Consider the following 16,848-nt stretch of genomic DNA (forward strand, 5'->3'; position numbering starts at 1 on the left):
TTAAAGGAAAAAGTACACCGAAGGTCCCTCAACTTGTCATCGAGTTACAAAATCGTCCCCCAATCGCAAAACCGGATACAACGCATCCCCTTAGATCCCTTGGTGGTTTTGACCCCGGTTTTAGCTGACATGATGGCTGACTCAGTGTGGGACCCATGTGGGCCCCACATGTCAGGATGCCACGTCGGCCAGCCTCTCCCTTCCTTTCCTCTCCCCTCCTTTCGTCTCGTCTGGTTAGGAATTAGGATGCAACGTCATCGGCAGGCCGGTCGGCGGTGGGGAGGGGGTTGCCCGGGTGAGAGGTCCGTCGGCCGGCGGGCGATGCGGCAGCGACAACGTGGCTGCTGAGACACGAGAGAAGGGGAAGGCGACGGGCCAGCGTCGTGGTGGAGAGGCGGCAGCAGGCGTGCGAGCGTCGTGGCAGAGAGGGCGGAGGCGGCGGTGGCGGTGGAGAGGCGATGGCGGCGGATGCGAGCGTCGTGGCGGAGAGGAGGCGGCGGCGGCGGCTGCCACGCGGGAGGGGAGGCCAAAGGCGACGGCGTGGGCGAGCGTGGAGGCACGCGACGGCGAGGCCGCCGCTCCGCCCGTCGCCTCTTCTCTCTCAGGTTTCTCCTCGTCTGGGTGGGCAGGTCGGCCGGCGGGTTGGGAAGGAAGGGAAGGGGTTGGGGTGATGGCTTGCTGGAGCTGCTTCGGCTACAGCTGGTCGATGAAGCAGGAGGCGAGGTCTGGCTGCCGGAGCCGTTCCAGCTGTCGGCGCCCTTGCCCAGCTAGCCGCATGGTCTGGGGACTTGTTCGCTTTCATCGTTCTTCGAATTCTCTCCCCGTTTCTTCGTGTACTGTTTAATTGGTTCTTAATCTGCTCATAAATTAATCGTCGTCATCTATGGCCTGGATTGCCGGATAGTATCTTTGTGCTTGTAAATTTTTAGCTGCTATGCGAGAGCTCGTGCCAAATTTGATATGCGAGAGTTTTGTTGTTTGTTCTGCCGGCGACCGAGCAGGACTGGTCCGGGCACCGGAGCGACAGGCACCGCGCGCCGTCGCCCACCGCCGCGCAGAAACGACCGGCGATGCAGCAGCCGCACCGGCCTGCCGGAGGACCGAGCAAATGGTGGGCGAAGCGGGCGACGGCGTAGGCCGGAGCGGCCGGCCGGCGGTGGGCAGGCACGCTGCGGGAGAGGAAGGGGCTGCGGCGGCAGGGGCGCAGGAGGTCGGGCCGCACCGGCAGGCGGCTGTCGACGTCGACCATTTAGAGGGCAGAGAGAGGACAAGAGCGGGGAGAGGAGAGAGCGGAGGCGGATGGCGCCGATGGGGAGCGGGATGGGGATAGCAAGGCTGCCATCGCCGTCGTCGTCCATGGCGTGGGGGAGGCTGCCTCCGCTCCGCCTGTCGCCTGCCTGCCACCGCCGAACCTCCTCCTCTCCCGCCTCGCCCCGTCGGCTTCCTCCCCAACCCGTCGGCCGGCCTGCCCACCCAGAGTCCTAGACGAGGTGAAAGCTGAGAGAGAAGAGGGGAAAGAGAGAGATGACGTGGCATCCTGACATATGGGTCACATGCTGAGTCAGCTGCTATGTTGGAAAAATCGGGGTCAAAACCGCTGAGGGATCTAGTTTGTCCTGGTTTTGTAAGTTAGGGGATGCGTTATATCCGGTTTTATGGTTGGAGGATGATTTTGTAACTCGTTGACAAGTTGAGGGACCTTGGGTGTACTTTTTCCATATTTAAACAACGAACCTTATTTGGGTCTCTGGCAACCGTTAGATGAGGCTGTGCGGTCCAGATCGAATTGGTCAGTGCACACGAAAGATCTAGGAGAGCGGCCGGAGAACAATGGCCGTCGGAATGTATTGTTTTCCCCTGGCAAAATGGCTGATTTCTTCCTCGAAAATTGCTTTGTTGCCTAGCAACAGTCTTGACAAGCATTTCTCTTTTAATCTCGTATAGCTGATGATCGTCTGTTTCTCCATTGTGATTAAGCCAAGTCGATTTGGTTTACTTGTTGTCTGACTATGACCAGTTCAAAACAGATCATTGCTCATTAGATGTTTTACTGAAGTTCTGCACATTATCACCTCTGCCGAATTCCATCTGTCTCGAAAGAGAAAAGGGAAATATCTGTTGTCCACGTCTGACAAACATTTTTTTTAATCTTCAAAAATGAAGTGGCAGATTGAATTGAAATGAAATGCTACTTCAGCTTGACGCTGACAGAAAATTCTCAAATCCTTTGGCTTGCATGCGTTATCTCAGGTAGCGCGCGGGAATAGCGATGCGGCTACTAACAAAGGGGTTCGGGGTTTAAAACTCCGAACTCATTTGGCCGTTCGATTGAGTGGATCAGCTTGTCAGCGACCTGCATCATACTATCATAAATTGGTACTATCTTTATATTTTAATGTATGACGCCGTTGACTTTGTATTCAATGTTTGACCATTCGTCTTATTCAAAAAATTTATACAATTATCATTTATTTTATTGTGACTCGATTCATTATCAAATGTTCTTTAAGCATGATATAAATACTTTTATATTTGCACGAAAAATTTAAATAAAACGAATGATCAAACGTTGGTCGAAAAGTCAACAGCCTCATACTTGCTTAGCGAGCAGCTAGTGCAATCATATAATCATTACACTCACAAATCACGAACGGCTTAACGAAGTCAGTGTTTATTCTAAGTACTCCTTCCTCTTTTTTTCTTTCTTTTTTCTTTGTTAATCTCTCTATGTGATCGTCAGATCAGATGCAATGTACTGCAGTTCGTTTCAGTATTTTTCTTATTTTCTTTTGTGTTTGGTTTTTGCCTATTAACCAGCTGAACGAAATTCTGAAACCCAGCTAGCTATCTGCTATCCCTGTATGTTCAAGCTGACCTGTATCTTGAACAAGTTTATCTGAAGTGGGAGTACGTTACACTGCCTTTATTTTCGAAGCTGCATGCATAACTGAATCTAATATCCTTTTTCAGGCGAAACTACTGCATGATTAGGCCGATCGATTGCATAACTGAATCTACATCCTTTATTTTCAGGCTGCTGATGGCTTGCATGCAATCGATTTTTCGATCATGATCACTAATTGCGTGCTTTGATTTTACTGGAAAATCTGTATATATATCATCACTGGAAAGATGAGCAACCAGCATCAAGGTTGCTGCTGCCGTCATCACTGGAAAGATGACCCCCTCTGGTGGGTCGCTACCAGCCGTTCGATTAGCCTCTGCGGCCCAGATTCGTACTGTGTGCATCAAAGACGGCCCTGTTTGATGTGGGCTGCCTCGCGCGGCCTTTGCAAAGCCCAGCCCATTTAGCCTATGGAGTCCGTTCTGGCCTGGCTCACGAACTGTCATCAGCCCACATAGATAGGCCCAGATGGCCAGATTCCACGGAAATGGCAGGCAGTTCCATGGCCTGGCTGTAAAGCTCGCAGAACAATGAACGAAATGCCACATTGAACTTGATTTTCTTTTGAGATTAGTTTTGAATACTCTGTATCTATACTACTACTATTAGCTAAATGCTCACGCGTTGCAAAAAAATAAAAAAAATATTTCATTACATTTTCCAATGTTAATTAAAAATTCATACTTTCTTTGAAATTCATGGGAATAGATGATGTTGGTTCATATGGCTCACCTTTTGATGTAGAGTAATACTCCTAGATGGTGGATTCACTGATTTGAATTTCAAGTAGAGGCGTGGTTAGGGGTGAAAACGGTACTGAAACGGACGTAAACCACCTTTATCATTTTTGTTTTTATATTTTTTTTGGGTATCGGAATCGGAAACCCCGGATACGAAAATGGAATCAAATATTATCGAAACCGAAAACAGAGCGAAAATGAACCGGCGCGAATACAGTAATGAAAATTTATCGGAATACGAAAACCCCTCAAATTGATAAATCCAATTATCAAGTCTCAACGGTTAACAATTCATCATAAAACACAACCATATAAGACCAATTATTAAGTCTCAACAGTACATCACAAAACACAATCTATGAAATAAATTATTTATGTTTAAGAGAGTAATACTGTTGATAAATCCCAATGCAGGAAAAAATATTCTTATGTAACTTCAGATTTGCATAACAAATATTTTTTTTAAAAAAATAATAGACAAACACCATGGTATTCACTATTCAGTGCTTACAAAAGGAATCCAGGGTATTTCAGTCACAAAATTTCCGGAAATTCCGAGAAAATTTCCGGAAAGTTTCTGATCGATTCCGAGTTCCAACGAAAACTGCCCTTATCATTTTCGATTCCGTTTCTGATAAAATATTTCCGAATTCGTTTCCGTTTCCGAAAAATTCCGACCGACAAATTCCGTTTTTGAAAATATGTCCGGAATCTGGAAAGTTTTTGTACCGTTTTCACCCCTAGCCGTGGTCACACTGACAGCATGAACCCACATAAGTAGATACTATCATTAAGGTCTTTTAAAACAGTATAGATAAAGACCACTAAGTAGTGGTGTAGTTCCGCCAAAACCATTATTTTTATACATCTATTTTCTATAAATTAGTTTATGACATTACATGATAGTGTTAACATTGAAATTTAGTAAGCCCAAAGTTACCATCGGCTTAGAGTCAGTATCGGCTTCAAAGTTCTAGAATCGGCCGATGGGAGTGAAGTCGCCACGATGTCGTGTTCTTGGTGGAGTCGGATCAATCAAAGGAAGCTTATCTAGAGGAGTTCGAGTTCAAGAAGGATGCGACATGACAGTTATCTATTAATTAGGCATAGTTTGTTAGTTTCATTTTATCTTTAGTAAAGTGTGTTTAGTGTCCGATAAGGACTTTATCTTTTCATTTTTAGTTTCTTTCTTGTTCGACAAGGACTAGTATCTCCCTATGGGTATAAATATTGTCACGCCCAGAAATTTCTGAATAGAATTCCAAGCAGAATGTGCATTAAAATCCCCGTCCAGGACCGGTCGGGGTACACAAACGACAATGTTGACATTCAGATCCACGTCTTACAAACATCATAAAAGTCTTACCTAAATGCAGCGGAAAAACGAAAGACAACAGGAGCTAAGCCTTGACTAGAACTGCAGCGGGAACACCACTCCACAGGCATCCTCGACGGCACGGACGAAGCCTACTCCTCAGAGAAACCTCCATCTGACACATACTCATACTCTGGGGTTGGGAAAAATAGAGCAAGACTAAGTACTACCCACTGTACTCAGCAAGTCATACCAGAATAGGGGTATGATGCAGGGAATTATCAAAGAAGAGCTAGAGTGGTTCATTTGCATAAAGCGAGCATTTATAAGCAAAAGTTGAAAGATTTAAATAGTTGTAATAATTAATTAATATTAATCATCCACTGTCCAACGCTATACCACGTTGCGACAGGCCCAACCATCCACATATACTATCCAAATTCTAAGGATTTCACTAGGGTGAGACTAATCACGGTGAATCTGGTTGACCGCCCATAACCGCGGGCACGGCTATTCGAATAGTTTTACTCTGATCAGAGGTGTACAACTGTACCCACAAGACACAGCCCCACGACACGTTTCCGTGCGCCGACATGCCACCACGACATACCGGAAAGAGGCCGTGACAGGACCCTTCGCATAACCCCCTCTAACCAAGCACACTACACCTTAGGTTTCACCCCCACTCCTCGCAAGGCAGCGGGCAGTCCCCTCTCGTGCCTAGGTGAATCTGGAAGCGGCAGAGGCCGTCGTAGGGCCCGCCCCGCTCCATCACGCCCACCCTTGCCTGGATGCGTTGACTAGAGGAAAGCTACATTACAAGCCCAGCCGTTGCCCACGCTGGCTTGTGGTAAATACGATAAGTTCTTCCAGGACATCCCACGAACCGGTCCTTAACTGCCATGGGTGCGACCAGCAAAACCATGCACTCACAACCCACCATGTGATTTATTTTAATTAACCAGCACCAAAGCGGTGGCACTAATCCAACACTACCATTAGAACCAACAGTCTAAACATTAATAAGATTTTCCCCATTGTGCACTAGTTGAACTAAGCATGGCTAAGCAATCCCTAGTCCAATCTCTAGTCATGTTATAACCCCAAGCTGACAAAGGGACATGGTACAACAATAGCGTGGCTATGACAATAGGTAAACACCCCATAGTAACATTATAAAACAATGCGATATTTGAAGGAAAACAATAGAGCATTTGTAATATAGGATCAACATGTTCAAGTGACAAGCATGACTTGCCTTGCTCTGCTGCTGGAGGAACCTCGGCGACTATTTCGAAGTACACCGGAGCGTCGGAGGAACCGGAATCTAGCGACATACAAAGCAAACATTGCAAACAGGCTATAAGACTACTGAAACAGAGAACAAAACCATTTTTAATGGATTCTACACATTTTTCTTGATTTACTGAGACTTGAATGGGCTTAAACGGAGCTCGGATGAATTAGTTATGAATTTTAGAAGATTCACTGTGTTTATTACTATAAAAGAAAAACCTTAAATCATTCATTGCGCAATAAATCCCAGGGCTGACGTCAGCACGGGGGAAGGAGGCGCGGCGCCGACATGCGGGGCCCACCGGTCAGCGGCTCAGGGGGGGCGGTTCACCGTGGACCGGGACCACGCGGGTGGTCCACCGCCGGTCCACGGGACCGACGGCCCAGATCGCCCTCGGGGCTGATCGGACGGGCGGTGGCGACCCGGCTCGGCTCAAGACCGGCCAAGCGGCCACGGCGACGGCGACGGCGCGCGCACACGCGAACGCGTTGCCGGCGACGGCAACCGGCGGCGGAGGCGACGGCGCAAAGGCGACGCGAAGGCGGCTGCGCTAAGCGGCGGCTAGGAAGGAGAGGGAGGGGAATAGATGGGAGAGGAAACCTCACCGAGGGTGGCCGGCGCGGAGGAAGACGACGGCGAACGGCGACGGCAAGCCACGGGAGGACGACGACAACGGGCGGACGGGATTCGGGGTGCCCTAAGGAAGGAGAAGAGAGAGATTAGAGGGAGGGAGATGAACCACGGCGACCGGCATCCATGGCCGAAGGCGGCGGTAGAGGTTGAACTCACCGGAGCGCGAGGGGATGCGAATTCCGGCGACGAAACTCGACGGGGAAGGGGCGGCCGGGGTGGAGCTTAGCCTCGCGAACCCGACGGCGGCGACGGCGCGGTGCGGCGGCGACCCTAGCGGCGGCTAGCGGCGGCTGAAGTAACGGAAACGGCGGCGGTGGGTGGTTGCACGGCGCGGGAGCGATGAGGAGCTCGGGAGAGTTCGGCGAAATGGGGAAAAAGAGAGAGGGGGTGGCGTCGGAGCTTAAATAGGGAGAGGGGGAGCCGGACGTGGCCGGGAGAGGCGAGATTTCGCCGGCCAACGTGGGGAGTGGGGGAGGAGAGAGAGGTGGGATTCGAAAATCGAATCCCGGCCATCTCGGGCGCGGGCGCGGGCGCGAGAGAGAGGGGAAATGGGTGCGGGAGATGCGGCGCACGCGCGGACGTGGCTGACGTGGCCCGGAGGAGGCGGAGGCGTGGACGCGGCGGCGGTTGCGGGCGCGGCGGCGCCGGCTGGAGGAAGGAGACGGGCCCGACAGGTGGGGCCCACCTGTCGGCGTCCCGGGGAGAGAGGGAGGGGCGGCTTGGGCCGGCCCACAAGGAGGAGGGCGCGCGCGGCGGGGTGGACTGGGCCGACGGCCCAAGAAGAGGAAAAGGAGGGGAAAGGAAAAAAAGAAAAGAGGAAAAGAATTTCCCTGGGATTTAAAATATTGCAAGCTCGATTTTAAATGGTTAAAATTATTTCGAGAGCTCTGAAAATTCCACTAAAAATCTTGTTAGTGAATTTCGACATGTAGAACTCAAGAAAAATTCCACATGCCAATTCCGATTATTATTTGCATTGATTTAATAGGGTTTACTCTTGCTTTGCACCGGTGTTTTCTTAGAGTCTCTTATTAATTCAATTTTAGGCTTAGGAGGAGAACTTCAGGGTGTGACAAATATGTACACCCGGGGCCATTGTAATATATCAATCTATCGATCAATAATACTCTCGGCGCATCGCCACCCTCTTCCCTGAGGTTTTTACTTATCTTCCAACGGAACTTGGGCACCTGACGCAGGGATGCATCAGCTTTCGATCTCCAGCGAAGGGATAAGTCCTACGTTCTGTCGGGCCCTGGTGAATCTGTCGGCTACGTTGGTGTTGTTCAAGGCTGCATCGATTCGATCTCTTGGATCGCTCTAGTTTGGTTAATATATTTGCCTACATGATATCTCAATTCTATCTCTAATTGCATTGTGTTTAGAGATGCGTCGGTTTAGTTGGGACTGTCTCGGTTAGGTCTGATCTCCTGTCTTAGCCGATATATCTCTACAATCATAATGAGGTTCTAAATAGATTTGTTATATCCATCACATTTGACAGATCTATCGGCTCATCGAATATTAGATTATCATATACAATCTCGTGCTGCATCGGTTAGGTTCGATCTACTAGATCGTTGTTGATAATATAAGTCTTGTTAAGCCGATAGGTTCATGCTAATGTTTTATCGGGGTGCTAGCCGATAAGTTATCTGGACATTGCATCGGCTCATAAGGATTACATATATATACAAGTTGGATTTAGCCGATGACAACAAAAGTTTCACTGTTTAATCTAATCTGTGGATTTTATGGCATCGGACCTTCAGCCAATGTACGCTTTAACCTTCGAATCAGTGCTTATTCTATCATACCATTGCTAGTCGATTGGTTTCTACTAGACTATATTATTGTTAGATTTTATCATCATCAGCCGATTGCCTTTATATCATTATCTACATTGGACATATGGTCGATTGCTTAAACCCTATCGCTATCGGCTGGTGTCGGCATCGGCTATTATCGGCTATCGGCTGGAACTACTCCATCGGCTTGTCAGCCGATCGGCTGTTTGATCTATTATTTGTATATCTTGTCAGTTGCAGGATCAAACTGACTGGCACGCTCGCATCTCACCAACCTTTGGACCTGCACTGGAGTTAAGCAGATCTCCCAAGCCGGTGTGTTCGATTTTTTCGTCAACAGATAGTCTAATATTTCTTTGAATCAAATGAATACCATGTATCCAAATAAGCAAACAACTAATACTAGCACATTTAATGAAAATATATTTTATCTATAACATATTGTTATATATTTTCTTTTACCTATAGCAAAGTATGTGCATTTTGCTAGTAAATAAAATTAGTATAAACTTTGAAAGATTATACAGAATAGAGTAAATTCCTTGTATACCCTTGAAAAACCACTCAATCCTTCTCAAACCCTTGAAATTTACTCGATACTTTTTGTATCCCTGAAATTTCAACTTGTTCTCTTTCATGCTCCTCCCGTCATTTGACTGTCTAATTGCTCCATTTCATGCCTCTTCCATCAGCTGACTATCTAATTTCTATAAAAATGACCATGTTACCCTTACACATGGTTTAACATAGAAATATATGAATTACATTGTTGAAAATGCAAAAATTTGCTGCATGAAACTATTATAGTTATGATTTTATTGTGCAACACATTATTTATGACAAATTTTATTTTTAGATAACGAAAGAAAATCAGTATGTATTTATTTTATTTATTAAAAAGTCATGAAAAAAGGAGCATTCATATAAATATAGGGCTACTGATGCTCACGATAATATTTTACAGATATGCTCCTCTTTTTTATATAAATGATCCCGACCAAAAAAAAATCCACTGTCCTACTTTCAAACAAAATTTTCAATCTGTTACATTTTTATTTACAAAATTTATATTAAAATGTACTCTTTATTCTTTAATTAAGTCTTTAGGTCTCCGGTTGTACTCTTTATTCTTTAATTAAGGCACTCCCTATACGAAAGGAAATGTGATTAAAAGCACTTTTAGTCTTTTAGGAGTGAAAAAAGTGAGACATCTGTTGAGCCGGCGTTCATATGTCAAAGCCCCACGATACTAAAACCGCCATGTTAACAAGCAACAATGAACCAAACCCATAAGGCAGAACCTCTGTACCTTTTTGCAATTTTGCGTACAAAATGTACTCACTCCAGTTTTTTTTTTATCTTTTTCTTATATTATCACAAAGTATTTAATTCATGACTTGTTTTTTTTACACGTTTGCACGGAAGTTTATAATGAGATAAAATGCATATGCATCTCTAAAATTCAATAACAGTTTTTAAAAGGTACTGATAGGGATATGATATACCTATGTATGCTGATAGGGATATGTGTACATATGTATTTATACGAGCGTATACGAGTGAGCATATCTTCAGATCTTATAGGTATGTGTTGGATCTCCCTCCAAAACCGGTGACCATACACTGACGCGATGTCCGTTAATTCGACCCTCTAGCCTCCTCTGCTGCGTCTCGCAAACTACAATTGTTTGTTTCTCAGCAAGAAGCCAAGATGCATGGTTGTGGCTGTGTACATCCCTTAGGATGTAGAGGCCAAGTTTTATTTAAGTCCATTATCTTAAAAAAAAAACTAAGATGGTAATCGAGCTCAACAGAGATTGTTGCACCTTCGTTTACGTCGCACGTGGCGTTAATTATTTATCTCTTGTCCCGGACGTGGCCTCTTTTTTTTTTCACTTTTCAAAGATCAAAAAGACATAATTCTGCCGGTCGCTGCCTTGGCGCCAAAGTACTTAGCTTCTCCTATCATCATCCATCGCTGTCGATCTTGATCAGACTCCCGGATTCATCAGGCCGATCGATCGACAATGAGTCACCGCTAAGTAAATCAAACGGGAAGAAGCAGCGGCGAAGTTCTTCAGAAAATTTGCGCGATCGCTATCGATCGATGATCGATGCTTGGGGGGCCAAGTTCTGTATAGCTAATTAAGCTGCCAATTTGCTCAAATGGTCACTGGCTAGTCGGACCGACCTGTGAACCTACTTATATATTTAATAAAAAATAATCCGTGAGTTTCACGTCATGGCTTAGCTTATCGTGTCGTAAAGATGCAAGTAGATCAATTCATAAGTTTATTTTGAGGTCAAATTAATAGGTAACCCGTAAATCAATCCACGGGTTACTCACTAATTTTATCTATAATCGGGTTTACGGGTTAATCCGCTTGCATCTCTACTGGCGCGCACGTTAGTTCTATAATTCTAACAGTTGCAATCAAGTTATACCAATTGCAACCAACTATTCAGCTTACAGTGCATCGCCGTCACCCGTCATACGTCAAAGACGACGCTATTGTCGTCAACGCCAAATCATTTTTAGATTCACCTGCTGATTGTTTTTTTAAAAAATAAAAAGATTCACCTGTTGCGGTCGAGCACACGGTAAATTCGAAGTTAATTAACTCAATTTGTTTGTTACTGCCGTCGCATGTTGAGCTATTCCCACAGGCGTTTTGGGTTGTCTTACTCTAAGTTATATTTTTACGAGTTTAATTAAATTTATAAAAGAATATACGTTTTCAACAAAAAAAATATATTGCAAAGTGTATTCACGGGTGGATTTAATAAAACTTAATTTGGGGTTGAGAATGTTGCTCATTGTTTTTACAAACTTAGTTAAATTAGAACAAATTTGGCTTATGACAAATACAAAACTTCTTACACCATGAAATGAAATGGAGGGAAACACATGCTAATTATAATTGTGAGAGGTCTTGATTGGTACGATTTTACGAACTCAACGCAGCTCAGCTAGCTAGGCAACTTAGGGCATGTACAAAGGTAAAGTCAGATACGAGATCTACGTTATTTACAGACTAGCATTCTACAACAGTTAGAGACAATATGGTCTCTAATCATTAATGTATCAAACTACTTTTTCTTATTTTTCTTTCCTTTCTTTCACCACCATGCAACAAAATTTACTCTAATAAATGCTAAGAGTCGATTATAAGCTGTTCATGCATAACAACCATACTCCTTTCTCTTTTTTCCATATCATTAAATTTACTTGCATGGTAATAGAGAGAGACCACTAATAAACACCATTGTACATGCCCTAATGGCGAACCCTACCCAACAAGATCTAGACTTGATATAGGTGTTGACATTTACAACAAAGAAGCATACTACTTCCTCCGTCCCATAAAAAATCAATCTGGTACTGGATGTGACACATCCCAGTACTATGAATCTGTACATGCATTTGTCCAGATTCATTATTCTAGAATATGTCACATCTAGTGCTAGATTCGTTTTTTCGGACTGCGGAAGTATGTGACTTCACATACTCATTGGTCTAGTATGTTAAAGTTATATATGTGTATGTGTATATGAGTCTCTTTGTTTTTTAAGGCTGTGTTTAGATCCAGGGTGAAAAGTTTTTGCGTGTCACATCGGATATATGACCACACATTTAAAATATTAAACATAGATTAATAACAAAACAAATTACATATTCCACATGTAAACTGCGGGACAAATTTATTTAGCCTAATTAATATGTCATTAGCAAATGTTTACTGTAGTACCACATTATTAAATTATGGAGCAATTAGGCTTAAAAGATTCGTCTCGCAATTTACATGCAATTTGTGTAATTAGTTATTTTTTCGTTTATATTTAATATTTCATGCATGTGTCCAAACATTCGATGTGACAGGGTTATAAATTTTGTCAGGGGATCTAAACAGGCCCTAAGAATTTTCATTAAAAAGAAAATCAGCATGAATATAGGATGCTGGTAGCTATAGCCTATATATAGCTGCAGCTGGTATACATGGCCAATAATAATATTTGGAGTGTGTTTAGTTAACGTTAAAATTGGAAGTTTGATTGAAATTGGAACGATGTGACGGAAAAGTTAGAATTTGTGTGTGTAGGAAAGTTTTGATGTGATAGAAAAGTTAGAAGTTTGAAGAAAAAGTTGAGAACTAAGGCCGAGTTTAGTTTCAAACTTTTAACTTTTCCATCACATTGTTTCAATTTTAATTAAACTTCTAATTTTAACATGAACTAAACACACCCTAATCCTTGAAATCAGATTTGGATCTGATTTCCTTGATTTGGAATATTCTGAACCATATATTTATGGGTTCGATACTGCCTAAGAATAGATATTATGCACTAGTGGAATCTGATTGCTTTTCTGAACAGATCAGCTTTCCTTACTGATCACTTTCTGAACATCCTCTTTCAGGGCAGATAAGTGCTTCTTATTAATCACTTTTTGAACAGCCTCTCTTTTGACGGAATTTCTCAACAGCTTTCTTTATCACTTGTTTGGAGAACTTAAGTACGGTTAAGTCGCGTATGATTGCTCTTAATCCCTCATGGAACTACGGGAATGAATCTATTCCGTCCTGCTGATGATGCAGTGGCAACTGGCGACTTAGGATCTCAATTCATAACTCCTCTATAGTTCCGGTTTTCTAACCGGGACTACGAATTTAGGACTAAAAATCGCTATCTTTAGTCCCAGTTCAAATAAGCGGGATTAAAAATGGATCTTTGGTCCCGGTTGGTGTTATCCTCTTTTTAGTCCCAGTTGGTAACCGGGAGTAAAGAGAGAATAGCGGTAGTTCCAGATGGTCTCCTTTTCTTTTTTTTTATTTTCTCCCTAATCTTATCAAGTGGGAAGCATATCCCCAAATCAAAGTAACATCCCAAATCCACATCACAAATAAAGTAAAATCACAAATCTTAAAGTTACATATATACACAAATCAAATACATCACAAATCCTAAAAAATTACACACAAATCAAATACATCACAGGTCATCTCAGATCCATCCAATAAATCACAAAATTATACATGTAAATCACAAACTAAAAAAAAGAGAGAAAACAACGCCGTTGCCGCCGCCGCCGCCCGGCGCGGCCCCGCCGCCCCGGCCCACCGCCGCCTGCCACGGCCGCCGGCCCGCCACCGGGCCTGGCCCCGCCGGCCGCCGGCTGCCGGAGGGGAAGGGGAGGATGGGCAGGAAGGGGGAGAGGAGGAGGTGGAGGAGAGGGGAGGAGGAAGGGGAGGAGGTGGAGGGGAAGGGGAGAGGAGGTGGAGGAGAGGGGAGGAGGTGGAGGGGATGGATCGGGTTGAGGATGTAGGAAGCGAAGGAGGAAGGGAAAGAACAGGTGGAGGAGAGGATAAGGGATATAGATTATATACTATGCTTTGAATTTTAGTTTCGGTTGGTGTTCTCTCGGTTGGGAACACCAACCGGAACTAAAGTGCTGATCTTTAGTCTAAAGATCCTCAGCCCCCTGACATCAATCAGGGGATGAATCGGGACTAAAGATGATTTTTAGTCCCGGTTGGTAAGATCATAGAATGCCTATGGGGTTTTCAACCGGGACTCCCGGTTCTTTTTAGAACCAGGATTATTGTGGCTTTGGGTTGACCCAGCAAAGATTATTTATCCACCAGTGTAACCTCCTCCGTTTCAAAATATATGATATATTTTATTTTATTAGAATAAGACTCCTGTCAACATTTACTTTATCAGTATATATCAGATTCCTATTCTAAGTACTTAGTTATGATTGTACTTTTGTGTCACATAAATAATATCGTTACAAAATAGTTGATTATTAAAATCTTGTATTAATGAAACGAAGCATTCTATATTTTAAAATGGAGAGAGTACTAATAAGATAAATGAGGATATAATATATTTAAATTTTAATTACCAGGAAGCACTAGCCAATAGAGTACCTTTTAGCTGGAGAATCAGCATTATTTTTTAAATTTGATCGTCTAAATCACACTAAACAAGCTGACGCATCTTCTGAAAGCGACCGGCCAAAACATACTATATTATTTTAATTATTGGTTGCACTGTAGTGTATCACTGAAATTTCAAATATAGTATGTCACTGATTCGTCATTAACCTTCTATATCTTTCTGATGGCACCTTAGCTTTTGTGCTAGATTTGACTAGTCCACAGTATAGGTGCAAATAGAATAACTGGCTAAATTTTTAAAAAAGCGCACACGAATTAAGAAGTCGAAAGACAAGGTGAATATATATTGTTGTGGTGCTAGTGCCTCGGTGAAATACCTCGGCAATCTTAAAATACTAATGCAGTATAACTTTTTTTATCCTGAGCGAGATCAGGGCAGAAAAGATATGTTGCATGCTCTCTCTCTCTCTCTCTCTCTCTCTCTCTCTCTCTCTCTTCACGTACTCCGAGAACTAACCAAACAGTTGGGAATGGCAAATTAAAAGATGACTGAAATTGCACGCCCTCTACGACTCGTGTAGTCATGCAAGAGTAGGTTTAATAGTAGAGCTTAATAAATATTAGCTTATCTTAAAACTAGCATATAGTATAATAGATCATATATAAGATTGATTTTAATTTTTCTTCTCCACTATTTTTCTCTCACTTATATATTAAATATAGTTGTCTTGAGTACGTGTTAAGCTAGCTTCTGCATTCGAGTCAACACCTTTCTTTTTTTATTACATCTCTTCTCTAATAAGTTTATAGTAAGTTTATAACTTTTTTTTAAACATATAGTAGGCTTTTAACTCACTAATATTCTTGCTTTAAGTATAACACACACGTAGGCATACGCATGAAAAACTGAGACCGACAGCGGTTCTAAACTCATTAAAATCATATTAAATTGAAGACATGCATGCATCGCAGTAGAAAAATAAAGCATTACGGCCATGAAACATTTCTAGGTTGTTCCTTTTTTTAAAATAAGATGGTGCTACATGTGTAAGTTTGTATTAATAGTATTTAGATTGGTACTGGATGAGTTATATACGCAGTATAGGTATATTTTTAATAAGTAGTTTCATAAGCAATACATTGCATTTTGGACATTTGGTATTCAAAAGACATCAAATCATTCAAACAGGTAGGCCATTTTACTTGCACACACGTCTTGTGAAGTTGTATCTAGAGAACAAATGCTACATCCATCGATCCATATCTAGTACTCCCTCCATCCACTTTTTTAAAAATGTTTGACCGTTCGTCTTATTCAAAAAATTTAAGTAATTATTAATTTTTTTCATATCATTTGATTTATTGTTAAATATACTTTTATGTATACATATAGTTTTACACATTTCACAAAAGTTTTTGAATAAGACGAACGGTCAAATATGTTTAAAAAAATCAACGGCGTCAAACATTTAGGAAAGGAGAGAGTATATTATTAAGGAAGAATACAAAAGAGCAACCATATTAACTATTGCTACGTTAAAAGATTGTTTTGAAAAGATACTTAAGCAATTTACGTATAGAAAGTTTTTTTTTAAAAAACCGTACCATTTAGAAGAATAGGAAACGATTTCATGATAATTTATAAGAGGGGAGGAAATAGCGGGGCTTAAATGTACTAATTGAATTAAAAAAATATACACTGTTCAATTATATTACAATGAGAGATTAGACTATGACGATGTTGAGCGATCGACATAGTTACACATAAAATTCAGTTATGTTCGAGGAAGAAAATACTCCATAACTTTTGCCAAACTAATAGTAGTACTACATAACTTTTGCAAGAATCTCTTCCCGTGTAAAAGTTGGGACAATCTCACCAGCTTATGTAATCTACCAGGGTGCATTTTTAAGTCGCGCACAAACCGAAAGTTGCCCTTCCTTTTGTAATAATAATAATAATAATAATAATAATAATAATAATAATAATAATAATAATAATAAAATCAAAAACATACTAGGAACAAACAAAACAAAACCTGAATTTATCTAACTAATCTCGCATCTACGTCTCGGTCTTCTCCGAACGACGTGCATAAACACAATCAGAACCCCCAGATTTACATTTACTAAACCTTCGATCGAGAACCCACCCCACGTCGTCTCCCGCACTAATTATATATTTTTTTAATTTTATCTCCACGGTAAAATCAAGAGATATATTTAACTAGTTACAATTAAAAATTTATC

General features: G+C 42.5%; 1 long non-coding RNA gene across 1 annotated transcript; it reads left to right on the forward strand.

The window, feature by feature from the left end:
• The first annotated feature begins 236 nt into the window (after nucleotides 1-236).
• LOC136355713 (uncharacterized) lies at nucleotides 237-1,747 on the forward strand. Its single transcript, XR_010740008.1, has 2 exons — nucleotides 237-778; nucleotides 1,002-1,747. It is a non-coding gene; the product is annotated as an uncharacterized lncRNA (long non-coding RNA).
• The last annotated feature ends 15,101 nt before the right edge of the window (nucleotides 1,748-16,848 follow it).

This window comes from Oryza sativa, chromosome 1 (assembly GCF_034140825.1).
Source record: "Oryza sativa Japonica Group chromosome 1, ASM3414082v1".
Classification (NCBI taxonomy): Eukaryota; Viridiplantae; Streptophyta; class Magnoliopsida; order Poales; family Poaceae; genus Oryza; species Oryza sativa.